The 14,497-nt window shown below is 40.5% G+C and overlaps 1 long non-coding RNA gene across 1 annotated transcript; it reads right to left on the minus strand.

Annotated features, from left to right (window-relative positions):
- Positions 1–2,312: 2,312 nt before the first annotated feature.
- Positions 2,313–13,871, minus strand: LOC123648333. Its single transcript, XR_006738568.1, has 3 exons — positions 13,803–13,871; positions 10,579–10,653; positions 2,313–2,329 (listed from the first exon to the last, which is right to left on the minus strand). It is a non-coding gene; the product is annotated as an uncharacterized LOC123648333 (long non-coding RNA).
- Between the last annotated feature and the right edge of the window lie 626 nt (positions 13,872–14,497).

The following is a 14,497-nucleotide window of genomic DNA, read 5'->3' on the forward strand; positions in this document are numbered from 1 at the left end:
AGATATAGGGTCTCACTCTTGCTAAGGTTGGTCTAAAACTCCCCAATTAATCCTTCCGCCTTGGCCTCCCAAAGTGCTAGGATTACAGGTGTGAGCCACAACATCTGGCCTTGCTTTTTCCTTTTTCACTCAGGCAGGTTCCTAGGATTTTTCTAGGGCAAATTTCTAAAGGGTTTCCTAAAGGATTCTTCCTAAGGGAAAATGGGTGACACCTTTTCAAAGGTATCATTTCTTCCCTTGAAAGGGTTTCAAAGCCCAGACCAACATTTTCAAGCTCTGTGATTGTGGGCAAGTGGCTTAATCCCTCTGTGCCTGTTTCCTCTTCTGTAAAATGGGGCTAATAATAGTACCTACCTCATAGGGTTGTTATGAGGATTAAATGAGTTAATATTTGTAAAGCACCTAGAACAGAGCCTGGCATATTATAAGAACTATATTAATGTCTGTGAAATCTGTAGAACTGTTTGTGAAATTAATAAACTGCAAAGATTGACTCTCAAGAAAAGGTCCTTTATGAGCAACTCAGTTAACCAAAAGACCGTGTGGCTCGTGCCTTTCTTTTTTGTTTTTAACTCTTCCTACACGTAGCATTAGGCAGATGCTTCCCTGTGGTTCTGTGGCCCACTGGGGTCCACATAGCCTCCATATCTTTATTTATTTATTTATTTATTTTTTGGAGGCAGAATCTCACTCTGTTGCCCGGGCTAGAGTGCCGTGGCATCAGCCTCGCTCACAGCAACCTCAAACTCCTGGGCTCACGCAATCCTTCTGCCTCAGCCTCCCTAGTAGCTGGGACTACAGGCATGTGCCACCATGCCCGGCTAATTTTTTCTATATATTTTTAGTTTGCCTGCTAATTTCTTTCTATTTTTTAGTAGAGATGGGGTCCCGCTCTTGCTCAGGCTGGTCTCGAACTCCTGACCTCGAGTGATCCACCCGCCTCGGCCTCCCGGAGTGATAGGATTACAGGCATGAACCACCGCACCCGGCCTCATATCTTTAATTAGTGCACTGTGCACATCTCTCCATCAGCCCAGCCTGTCCTGCATACATTGAATAGCAGGATTGTGTGAATGTAGTTGCTGCCTTTTCCATCCCCTTTGGACATCCATCCTAAGATACCATCATGTAACATTTCCTTGGAATCTCCCTTTGAATTATTGGGATGCTTCATCTTTCCAAAAATTATCTTGGTTTTAAGGCATTATTCACAAGAAGTGTTTTATTTTTGTTAGTATGTACAATAGATGGCCTACAAAATCATCGCTGTTGGATTTTGATTCAGAAGCATCTATCTTGTAGATAATTTCCCAGGCATAGAACTACAGTTTCTGCCTGTTATAGCCACCATTCAATGTTCGAAGAGTTTTCTAAAGCAATGAAACCAAAAAGAAAAGCAATATGGAAAAGCTGAAGCTTAGAAAGTGTTGGTCACTGAATGAACTTCCTAGTTTTTCTTTGTCAGTGAGACCTTTATTAGTGTGTATTAATATTTCAATTCCATGGTTCTCAGACTGTGCTCAGGACTGCACTGTGTCTGAAAAGGTAGCATCTGCAGAAGTGTGAGGCCCTTTATGGGAGCTTCCCTCAACTGGCAACTTCACTTTCTATTGTATATACTGGGCCCCATGTTAACATTTCACCTAAGAAGAGCACCAATTCTTTAAAAAAAAAAAAGTAAGATATTAAGATTTTTGGTAGACTATAAAGAGTTAGATTAATATTGAACTGAAGTATTAAGGGAACTTTATGAAACTTTATTTTACTACAGTTGTATATGTTAATCTATGAAAACCAATGCTGTACACTGATTTTTAAAAATTTTTATGTCAATACCTAGTTGTATTAAAATTTCAATTGCCTGTTGTTTTGTGTGTGGCCTTTACTATTTGCTTTCCTGGCATTCCTGTGCTCACTAGGCATGTTCTTAAAAATATTTTCGCTTATCAGAAAATAAACTGGAAAGTCACTGAAATCCTGTAGGTCATGATGTTCAGGTGACTCCCTGTTTCCCCTTCCCCCATTATTTGCAAGAGTTCAAAGTCAAGGCCAGTGTTTTGGTTTCCTAGGACTGCCATAACAAAACAACCACAAAGTGAATGGCATAAAACAACAGAAACTCGTTATCTCACAGATCTGCAGGCTAAAAGTCTGAAATCAAGGTATCAGCAGGACCATGCTCCGGCTAAAGCCTGCAGGGGAATCCTTCCTTACCTCCTCTAGCTTCTGGTGGTTTGCTGGCAATCGATGACATTCCTTGGCTTGTAGATCCATCTATCCAATCCTCCATCTGCACATGGCCTTCTCCCTGTGTCTTCTTGGTCACCTTCTTACAAAGACACCAGTCAGATTGGATTTGAGGCCAACCCCCTCCAATATTCTTCATCTTAACTAATTATATTTGCAGGGACCCTATTTCCAAATAAGGTCACATTCTGAGATACCGGAGGTTAGGACTTCAAAATCTCTCTCTCTCTCTTTTTTTTTTTTTTTGAAACAGGGTCTTACTCTGTTGCCTGGGCTACACTAGAGTGGCATCATCATAGCTCACTGCAACCTCAAACTCCTGGGCTCAAGTGATCCTCCTGCCTCAGCCTCCCTAGTAGCTAGGATTACAGGTGTGCACCACAATGCCCGGCTAATTTTCCAATTTTTTTGTAGAGATGGGGTCCCATTATGTTGCCCAGGCTGGTCTTGAACTCCTGGGCTCAAGTGATACTCCCACCTCAGCCTCCCAAAGTGCTAGGTTTACAGGCACGAGCCACCATGCCTGGTGTTCTGTGTTTTCATTAAGGATTAATAAAACTAAATTTGTATTATTCTGCTTTCATTCTGCTTGGCTAAAACTAGATCACATAGGTTTTCTGAATTTAGAGTTTTTGTTTTCTACTTATTTTAATGCAATTCCATAGTATTATTGTTTTAGTTGATGTTCATATTATATGATGGAAATAGCAAGGGAGTTAAGTCTAGGGTCAAGCTGTTTGACCTCAGGCAAGTCACTTAACTCCTCTGAGCAAGGGGATCAATTGAGATAAAAGTACTTGAAATCATATTGTAAACCATAAAGCTCTATTAAAATCCTTACATTTATTTTACATTTTTGGTCTGATAATGTTGCTGATAAATTTTCATTAGCAGAAGTACGATTAATTACTAATAACTCGGGAGGCTGAGGCAGTAGGATCGCTTAAGCCCAGCAGTTTGAGGTTGCTGTGAGCTAGGTTGATGCCATGGCACTCACTCTAGCCTGGGCAACAAAGTGAGACTCTGTCTCAAAAAAAAAAAAAAAAAAATTACTAATAACTGATAGCATGAGTATATTTATCACATCATCAAGGCTTCTTTGGAGGTCTGTACATACTGGTACCATGTACTGGCTCCATAATAGCATTCACACATTCCAATAACATTCCCATTTCAACTGATTCCCTTGACCGAAGTCACAACTTCATGTGCCAGTGTGAAAGGAGAAAAGAGGAGAAGGCTGGGGGAGAGGGGAGGCATTTTCCAATTATTAGGATAAAGATTTGGCACCTTACTTTCTTCTTTATAAAAAAGGCAAAAAGGCCCTGAGACGTAAGTAGCTTATCAAGGACTCCACCTCCAGGAATGTATTTAAAGACTTAATTCTATTTACCCTGTAAAGTAATTTGTTTAATAGATAACCTACCACTTAAATGCTTTGGAGGAACTGAAGCTACACCCATAATGGGATTTACCAAGACAGTTTGAATTGTAAGTGGTATAAGAGGTTGCTGTTTTTACACAAAGCACTCTTTTATGCTACCCATGAAAACAATAAATATCTGTAATCATCAGTTATGGGGGAATGCTGGTGGGAGGATTTATCAGTCAAGTTTCTTAGTTCTAAGCCACAGAAACCAAAGCTGGCTGATTTAAGAAGAGGAATTTATTAACATATATAGTTTACAGGATTGCTAGGAGGGCTAGAGATCTGAGTTGGAGATCACCCAGCAGGAACAATGTCCAAAATCTCAACTAAAAGCTCATTTGGTGATGACAGTTCTCCTGAGACCCAGTGTGCTAAATGCTCTACCAACTCTCCAGTCCTCGGATGCCAGAAGCCCTCAGGACCCAGACTCGGAGTGAGTTAGCGTGAGCCATGGGTTGACAAGACCGAGGTCACTGCCACGCTCTGGTTTGCAAGAAAGGCCCTTGTAGCGTCAGTCGGGGGCTGGGCCTCCCACGGAGATGCATCAGTGAGGAAATCCCCAAAAGTACCAAGGGATCTGGATGCTGACAGCCAAAAGAATAACAAATGTCACCTGCAGAATACTAGTTGTACTAATTGTTCGTGCAGTCAGGAATTATCTTATTCATTTATGAATGGACCAGATACAAAAATGACAGCCATTGCCAGAACATCCTTAACCTCAAAGTTTCCAGGGCTCAGAGGAAAGGCAGGGAGGGTCCCCACTGATGTCACAGATACCGGAGATGTGTTCCTGGCTTCCAGGTTTGAGATTCAGAAAACATTTATCACCCAAAAAGCATCTCCATACAATAATTTCCCAGCCTCTCCAGATTAAATCAAACCCTCCTATTATATGCACTTATACACCTGTACCCTTCATTGAAATGAGCACACGTTTGCCAAGAGACATGTACAAGAATGTTCATGGGAGCTATACTCATGATTACCTTAAACTGGCAATAACCCAAATGTCCATCAACAGTAGAGTAGCAGACATGAAAAACAAATTGTGGTAAAACCATATAATGACTACTACAGAGCAATAAAAAGTATGGACTGCTGTTACATGCAAAATATGGCATCATATTTTGTCTGAACAAAAGTCAGACAAGAGTGCATTCTGCACAGTCCCATTCATAAAAAGCCACAAAGCAGGCAAAATTGAGCGATAGTGATTTACGTCAAAGCAAGTAAGAAGAGCTATAGAAGAGCAAGCATTAACTGGGAAGAGGCATGAGGGAAGTTTCCGGGGTATGAAAGTGTCCTGTATACTACTCTGGATGGTAGTTTCCTGGGTGCATACATATTGAAAAATTTATTGAATTCTATTAATAGCCTGGGCTAGGTGGCTCACGCCTGTAATCCTAGCACTTTAGAAGGCTGAGGCAGGAGGATCTCTTGAGGCCAGAAGTTTGAGACCAGCCTGGGCAATATAGCAAGACCCTATCTCTAAAAAAAAAAAAAAATAGTTGGGTGTAGTGGCACATGCCTATAGCCCAGTTACTCAGGAGGCTGGGGCAAGAGGATCGTGTAAGCCCAGGAGTGTGAGGTTGCAGTGAGCTGTGATGACACCACTGTGCTCTAGCTTGGGTGACATAGCAAGACTTTGTTTCTTAAAAAAAAATAAAAAAGAAACACTTCTTGAATTCTACCCTTAAGATGCATGTACTTTACGCACTTACATGTCTGTTATGTATGTTATTTATCAATAAAAATGGTGTTTAAAAAATACAGTCAGCCAGGCACAGTGGTTCACACCTATTATCCTAGCATTTTGGGAGGCCAAGGTGGGAGGATCTCTTGAGGCCAGCCTGAGCAAGAATGAGGGATGTCTCTACAAATAACACACAAAAAAATTAGCCAGGCATGGTGGCTAGTCCCAGCTACTCAGGAGGCTGAGGCAGGAGGATCACTTGAGCCCAGGAGTTTGAGGCTGCAGTGAGCTATGATGATGACACTGCCCTCTAGCCGGGGTGACAGAGCAAGACTCTGTCTTCGGAAAAAAAAAAAGAAACAAACAAAGAAATCCAGTCTATGGTGATAGAATTCAGTGTGGTGACCTCTGAGTGATAGTTATCTGGGAAGGGGTATGAGGGAGCTTCTTGTTACTATACCTTGATCTGGTTTGTCGTTTACCAGGATATATACATATTTAAAAATTCATCAAGCTGAACACTTACATTAGTCCTTTTTTAACTGTGCATATGTTATTCTTCAATTTTTAACAATTGTACTCTACATATGTTTGAAGAAAATTATATTCCTGGTTTTTAAAAGATCAAAGTAAATTTAGGAATATAATCCTTTCCTAAATTGGGAACTGCCTACAGTGCCCTAATGATCTTTGGAGAACTTTTACAAAGTTATAGCTGAGGCAACACAACAATCTTACAATTGTTGGTTTCCTGAATCATAATTGAAACCCAAGATTCTGTGTGTGTATGTGTGTGTGTGTGTGTGTGTGTGCGCGTGTGTGTTGTGTGACTTTGAATCAAACCCCACATCTGAGATGGTAGATTATATACATTTATACATTTTCTTCCCTTTTCCCCCATGAGCAGTCCTAAAACAGAAAGTCTGCAAATGAATGGACCTGAAGATTATTTATACCTGTTTAAATGCTTTTATTCTAACATCATTGCAATCTTGCCTACTAATCCCCTTTTTTTGTGTACAGGGTGGGAGGCTGAAGGGATTCATGACAGGTGAGGAAATGCTGTTTGTTACTAAGTGTGAAAATGGCAGTCCTTCCCTATTTAAATCTTGTTTGTGATCAGTAAGCCTGCCAGCGTCGTTAATATTCAAGGGTACTCTGGGGATTTTTATTGCCCAAGGGCAAACCCTAGTTAAACCGTGGGACAAAGCTATTCAGGACTAGCATCCCAAGTATTTGGAAGGTGCCTGCCATGTGATACAGCCGCCCGGATACACCCATGTGGTGGAATCGGTCTGCTGCTGTTCATATAAGCAATATCCAGATTTTCTTAGAAACCCTCAGGACTAAGCTTTGAAATTAGGAAATATGGAGAGATTATATACCGCAAAAACGTTATTGTAGGCATTTGGTGTCAACAGGTCGTGTGTCTGCTGTAATTCAGGAGTCACTTTCATAGTGTCACTGTTTCCCTGTAGGTTGTTCCTTGATTTCTGCCTGTTCTCATGATGAAGAATTGGTACTGAATGTATTGTAGAAATTCCTTTTTCTCTTTGTGACATTGCCACCAGCAATGCTGGAGGTTTCCAATTTCTCCACATCCTTGCCCACACTTGTTATTTTCTTTCTCTCTCTCTCTCTCTCTTTTAATAATAACCATCCTCATAGGTGTGAAGTGGTTTCTCATTGTGGTTTCGATTTGCATTTTCCTACTAATTAGTAATGTTGAACATCTTTTCGTGTGCTTATTGGCCATGTGTACATCTTCTTTGAAGAAATGTCTATTTAAATCCATTGCCTACTTTAAAATTGAGTTGTTTGTCTTTTTATGTTTAGTTGTAGGAGTTTGTTTGTTTTTTGTGTTTTTTCTTTTTAAGGGAAGTAGTCAGGAGGGTGTTCAGTTTCCTGTTTTTTGTTTTTTGTTTTTTTTGAGACAGAGTCTCACTCTGTCGCCCTGGGTGGAGTTGCTAGTGGTGTCATGATAGTTCACTGCAACCTCAAACTCCAGGGCTCAGGTGATCCTCTTGCCTCAGTCTCCAGAGTAGCTGGGACTACAGGTGTGCAACACAATGCTGGCTGAGTTTTCTATTTTTGTTAGTAGTAACAGAGTCTCACTCTTGCTCGGGCTGGTCTGGAACTCCTGAGCTCAAGCAATCCTCCCACCTCGAGTGCTAGGATTATAGGCATGAACCACCTTGCCTGGCCAGGAGTTCATTATATATTTTGGATTTGATTTAGTTTTGAACTTGGCTAAATCCATGTCTGTTCATGAGAAAACTTGCAAAAATAAACTCTAGAAAAAAATCTCAGCTAGATTATCTTCAGATGCAAAAATAATATAATCTGATAGAGGGTTTAATGGTGGTGGAGTTTGCCTAGGTCAACAGATGTTACTGTTGAACTACTGGACTGCTAATTGGGTTGGCCAGATTAGTTAAGTACAGTAGATCACAAATAAAATAAATAAAATAAAATAATGTATTGGCCAGGTGCAGTAGTGCACACCTGTAATCCTAGCACTCTGGGAGGCTGAGCTAGGTGGATCACTTGAGCCCAGGAGTTTGAGACCAGCCTGAGCAAGAGCAAGACCCCATCTCTACAAAAATAGAAAAATTAGCCAGGTGTGGTGGCTCACCCAGTTACTTGGGAGGCTGAGGCAGGAGGATTGCTTCAGCCCAGAAGTGTGAGATTGCAGTGAGCTATGATGATGCCACTGCACTCTAACATTGGCAACAGCATGAAACTTTGTCTCCAGAAAAAAAAAAAAAATGTCAAGCAGAAAGGCCAGATTCCTTTCAGACCTGCAGCTGTGTTTTCTGAGTACCAGGCACCCAAGCCTCTCTCTTTACTCCAAGCCTGCATGTCCATAAACTGGATGGAAAAAGGAAGGGACAAGTTTCACAGGTGTTTCTGGCTTGCAGCGGGGGAGAGAGTGCTCCAGTGAATCATTCACAGATCCTCTAGGAAGAAAAGGGAGTACGTACTAGATGAAAATATTAGGAGACATGGGAACGAAATTAGGAGTATATTAGGAGAGAGCACTCTCAGAGGTTTGAGAGAATGGGAATTCAGATATAAATATTAAGTAAGAGAATATGAAGGTAATTATCAGGAGTAAATATTCGGGGCTAAGGTATTAAAATTAACAACCCAATTACACTTTTCATCTCCAGAGCTGATTTCAGTAACACTATTTTATGGGACTGTTGCATCTGGCAGTTATTTTAAGAGGTAACCTAAATATTTACCTTCATGCTGTAACCTTTGCCTTGTTTGTAGTCTAGTTTAACTGAGCCTTTAAACTGAAGACAGGATACAAGCATGTGAGTTCTGAGATAATTACATAAATATTACAAATAACTGAAGCATCACACTAGCAAAAATGGACATTTTCAAAACAGCAACACAAAGATAGGTTATATCTAATTTTATAAAAAAAACTATTTTTATCTAATTATTTGCTTATGTAATTATTCAACATATATTCCATAGAAGAGGAAGGAAAGCTACCTAAAATTCTACCAAAATCAGTTAATAAGCCCTTTATTTTTTTTTTCTTGTTTTTTTTAGGCATTTCAGCTCCAGAGTAAGCCCTATAATATGAACAAATAAATAACTTTTAAATTTTTAGATTTTATCAATCTATAAAATAGCTTTTTTAAAAAAAGGATTTAAATCATATCAAACATTTTAAAAATCATACATATGCATGTATGTGTGTATATGTATTTATATGATTTTTACCTAATTAAATTTAATTGAGAAAAATTGATTTTTTTCCTTATCCCAAAATGGGAGAGGACAGAAGTTACATATTTCTTTGTTAAATCTTTGCCTGGAGAGGCTGAGAAGTGGGAAAAAAATTATAAATGTTTGGGATTTTTTCCATTTTAAAAAGCAAACTTTGTAGCTGGGTGTGGTGCTGCCTGTAGTTCCAGCTACTCTGGAAGCTGAGGCAGGAGGATTGCTTGAGCCCAGGAGTTTGAGGTTGCAGTGAGCTATGATGACTCCACTGTACTCTAGCCCAGGCAACAGAGCAAAAACCTGTCTCAAAAAAAAAAAAAAAAAAAAGAACACCAAACTTATTTTTCTAACCTTGAAAGAAATCTGTCCTTTCTTTTCTAAGGGGCTGGGGTGGTGTACATTTCAGGGATGACCCACCAGTTCAAAACACCCAGACCAGAGGAGTGTTACTTCCTTTCTTTACAAGTTTTAAAAACTGTGGACAGCTAAGACCAGTCCCCAAGGATAAGGGCAGGATGTGGTGTCACCACTCTTAGTAACTTTGGGGCAGGACCACAGAAATTGGAAGTGCCAGATTAAGTTTATTATGTTTGATCCGGGAAGGGGGAAGAGTCTGTGGCTCTGATTTATGACAGCATGTCTAGGGACACGACCTACCAACCCAGCCACGGTCCTCTGCCTTCCCTTAGTTTTATTTTCAGCTGACTGATGGTAGCTGACTGCCTTCGCTCTTCCTGGCCCACTCTGAGATTCCCCATTCCAGGAATGACTCTATCTTAATCCCATCCAAATACCAAAAGAGGAGGGTGCAGAGGTCTCAGAGGAGCTAGTTTTTCCCTTAAACTAAAAAAACTGAGATGGAGTTGGAGCTATTGTTCTTTCTGAAGCTTGTTTCTACACTTTGGAATTGTCCTCCCTGGTAAAAGCTTTTAAATTATGAAAGCCGGGTCAGGGGAGCCCCACCCACGTGAATAAAACATTCATGCAGAAACACAGTCTTCTGTTTTCCTCTCAGTCAGAAACCTATGCGTATACTTTACTTTCCCCAACATCTAATCCATTACCAGCTTTTTACTTCCTACATAGCTCTCAAAACCCTTGCCTCCAGGAGGACTTCCATTCATTTTTTCAACAAATGCATTGACTACCTACTATGTGTCAGGCACTGTGCTGGCTACTGGGGATACAGCAACAAACCAAACCTAGTGGAAACCCCAGTGGAATTTATAGTCTGGTTGACCCCTCCCCAATCAAACCAAACCAAACCACCTGGGCCAGACTCCCACAGCACCCCTCACTTTCCCTGCTAACTCTCAGTATATACACCTCTCCCCATTTTATAGATGAAGACACTGAGGGCCTGAACAATTACATAACATGCCCAAGAACACAGAATTGATGATGGGGTAGAATTCTGTAAGAGTTTTATTCATTCATCATCCAAAAAGTATTCATTGCCTACCATCTGTCAGGCATGTCCTCAGGATACCATGGTGAACAGAAAAGAGAAGGTTGCTGCTGTCATGCAGGTCACAGTCTAGGAAAGGGGACAAATAATAGATAAGAAAATATCAGATAGTAATTATGATTGCGAAGAATGTAGCTGGATGTCTACCTAAAACTAGGTGGTGACAGCCAGGTATAGTGGCTCACGCCTGTAATCTCAGTGACTTGAAGGCTGAGGCAGGAGGATGACTTGAAGCCCGGAGTTTAAGACCAGCCTGGGCAACATAGCGAGACCCTAGCTCCAAAAAAATGAAAAAAATCAGCCAGGCGTGGTTGCAGGCACCTGTAGTCCCTATTCTGGAGGCTGAGGTGGAAGGATCGCTTGAGCCTCAGTGAGCTATGATGGTGCCACTGCACTTCAGCCTGGGCAACAGAGCAAGAACCATTCTCTAAGGGAAAAAAAGAGATGATTTTCCTTGTTAGTACAGTGGTGAATATTAAAAAAAAAAAAAAAAGAATTTTAGTAAAAATTAATTTTAGAAAGAAAAGAAAAATAGAAAATAAAAAACTATGTGGTCAGGGAAGGCTGCTTTTTAAGTCTCTGCAACCCCTGTAAATCCACCTTATATTGTATACCTCTGTCCATTTTCCTAGAGTGAATAAAACCTTTAGGAGGGCCAGACTAGTTTTCAGGAGAACAGAGAAAAGAGGAAGTTGAGTGTAATTCCCTTAAAAAGTACCACAAACTGGATGGCCTAAAACAACAAATTTTTTTTTTAATAGATAAGCTCTCTCTTTGTCACTCACGTTGGAGTGCAGTGGCACTATCCCAGCTCACTGCAGTCTCAAACTCTGAGGCTCAAGTGATCCTCCCACGTCAGCCTCCTGAGTAGCTAAGGTTACTGGCACATGCCACTACGCCTGGCTAATTAAAAAAATAAATTACTTAATGGCATACCATGCAGCTAAAAAAGGAATAAAGCAGCTCTCTCTATACTGATCTGGAACTATTCCTAGTATGTGTAAGTATTAAATAACATAAAGCAAGAGGCAGAACAGCATGTGTGAATGCCATCGTTTTGTTTTGTTTTGTTTGAGACAGAGTTTCACTCTGCTGCCAGGGCTGTGGCATCATCATAGCTCACACCAAATTCAAACTCCTGGGCTCAAGAAATTCTCCTGCCTCAGCCTCCTGAGTAGCTGGGACTACACCCAGATCCAACATCATTTGTTGAAAAGACTGTCCTTTCTCCATTGAATGGTCTTGGCCCCCTTGTTGAAAATATCTATTTATCTATCTATCTATATATATATATATATTTTTTTTTTTTTTGAGACAGAGTCTCACTCTGTTGCCTGGGCTAGAGTGCCGTGGCGTCAGTCTACCTCACAGCAACATCAAAGGAGCATCAAACGATCCTCCTGCCTTAGCCTCCCAAGTAGCTGGGACTACAGGCATGCGCCACCATGCCTGACTAATTTTTTCTATATATTTTAAGTTGTCCAGCTAATTTCTTTCTATTTTTTTAGTAGAGATGGCGTCTTGCTCTTGCTCAGGCTGGTCTCAAACTCCTGACCTCAAGTGATCCTTCCGCCTCGGCCTCCCAGAGTGCTAGGATTACAGATGTGAGCCACCGCGCCTGGCCAAAAATATCAATATATTTTTAACAAAATAAAAAACACGTTGTCCATATCATACCACAATACAATACCACAATGTAAACTAGGGATATAATTAATATGCTTATCCTCATAAACAAATTGAGGTAAATATGTTGTGGATATATTGTACAATCACTTGGTATTTATTTGATAAGAGAAGACTATGAGCTTGACCACATGGTTTTATGCTTTTAATTTTATTTATTTATTTTTTTTGAGACAGAGTCTTTCTCTATTGCCCTGACTGGAGTGCAGTTGCATCATCTTAGTTCACTACAACCTCCAACTCCTGCGCTCAAGCTATCCTCCTGCCTCAGCCTCCTGAGTAGCTGGGACTACAGGCGCTCGCCACCATGTCTGGCTAAGTTTTCTATTTTTAGTAGATATGCAGTCTCCCTCTTGCTCAGGCTGGCCTTGGACTCCTGCCCTCAAGGGATCCTTCCAACTTGGCCTCCCAGAGTGGTAGGATTACAGGTGTGAGCCACCCCCACCCCCCGCCCCCACATGGTTTTATATTGTAAAAAAAGCCTTATAAATTTAAAAACAACACAGTCATTTCATTACACTTAACTGGATTCCATATCATAAGTAATATAAATAGCACAAATTCATGAGAAGCAGACAACCAATGACGTGTCATACTGCAAGCATTTTTTTAATACAGACATCTGATTTAGCAACAGGGATATAGAGGAGTCCTATTAGAATATCAAACTATTCTTAAGGTCTAGTTCCTTGAAAATTATGGTCTAAAAATCCTACCAATGCAGATAAGCATCACAAAAACCGTATTGTTGGCTAAGCAAAATTGATCATAATGAAACTGAACTAATAATTGACATTTTAAATTTTAAAGGAAAGATTAAGCCAACCTAATATCTAAAGAACAACCTGAGTCAACATTGATAATGCACCAATAACAAAGCCTTCTATTAATAGCTGGAAAATTGAGGAATCCCAACTATCTGGGTATTTGCATAGTGGGAGCTTTGCAGAGTTGCTAGCAACTCCACTTTTCAGGATAATGCTGAATCAATAACTATGTAAACATGAGTCAAGTGCCAATAATCTAGTTTTGAGGTAGCAAAGAAAACTTCTCTTAATAACAAAAGAGAAAGAAACTTATTAGTAATCCTTACTGGCATATAAAAATTTACTCCTTAAAAATAAAAAGTAGAAAACTCCTGCATTTGTCCATAGGAACTAAGGAGAGGATTTTGAATATGGGATCAGTGGTCAGCCCCTTTAGAGGTGCACTTAGAGAACATAAAGCTAACCCAGAGAAGGATGAGGGAGGCCCTTCCTCTGAGATTTTGAGATCTGAGTGTCTGATGTTTGGGGAGGGAAGGGAGTAGAGGATGAAAGAGCAAGGTTGATGCCAGAGATCCTTTAAGAAACATGAAAGTGGCCTGCATTTTCCCAGTAAAAGCAGAGCTACCTTCAGCCAAGCTTGAAAGAATGTGAGGACTAGGGCAGGGTCTGAGAATTATAAAATGTTCTCTAGAATTCAAAGAAGCCTGAAAAGTATTTTTGGCCCTTCGGGAATTTTCTGTTGAGTTGGAGATGGGGAATACTTACGTTTAAATAACAATTCAAGAGGAGGTATGACTACATGGTGAGTGCCAGGCGCACTGTCTGGAGAACGAGAACGGACGCGCTTGGGACTCTGACTCGGGGGGATGGGCGGGACATGGACAATGTATATGACCTGAACTTATGTACCCCCATGATGACCTGAAATAAAAAAAAAAAAGAGAGATAGTACAGTTTTACATGTATACAGTCTCTATGCTTTCTTAACCATTTTTACATAGCTTATCTCAGGATTGATAGACCTCAATAGTGCCATAAATTCTGGGCAGGGAGAGTTCTGGGGATTTTTTGTTTGTTTGTTTGTTTGTTTGTTTGTTTCTTTAACACCAAGTCACACCTGTGGCAGCAAGGAGAGTTCTAAAGAGGCTACCATAGGATGAAATTGTCAGAACATTTTTGAATAAAGAGGTAAGAGGAGTCTAGCCCTGAGCTGGGTTTATAAAACAAAACACTTAGTAGTATGTCACTTCTAAATAGATTAGATTGATTGGATTGGAGGTAAATCCCCAAGACAGCAGAAACCCAGATTAAATAGGACATACAGGCCAGGCACAGTGGCTCATGCCTGTAATCCTAGCACTTTGGGAGGCTGAGACTGGAGGATTCCCTGGGGCCAACAGTTTGAGACCACTCTGGGCAACATAGAAAGACTCCATTTCTACAAAACAAAATGTTTTTTT

Source organism: Lemur catta, chromosome 12, assembly GCF_020740605.2.
Source record: "Lemur catta isolate mLemCat1 chromosome 12, mLemCat1.pri, whole genome shotgun sequence".
In the NCBI taxonomy this organism is placed as follows: domain Eukaryota; kingdom Metazoa; phylum Chordata; class Mammalia; order Primates; family Lemuridae; genus Lemur; species Lemur catta.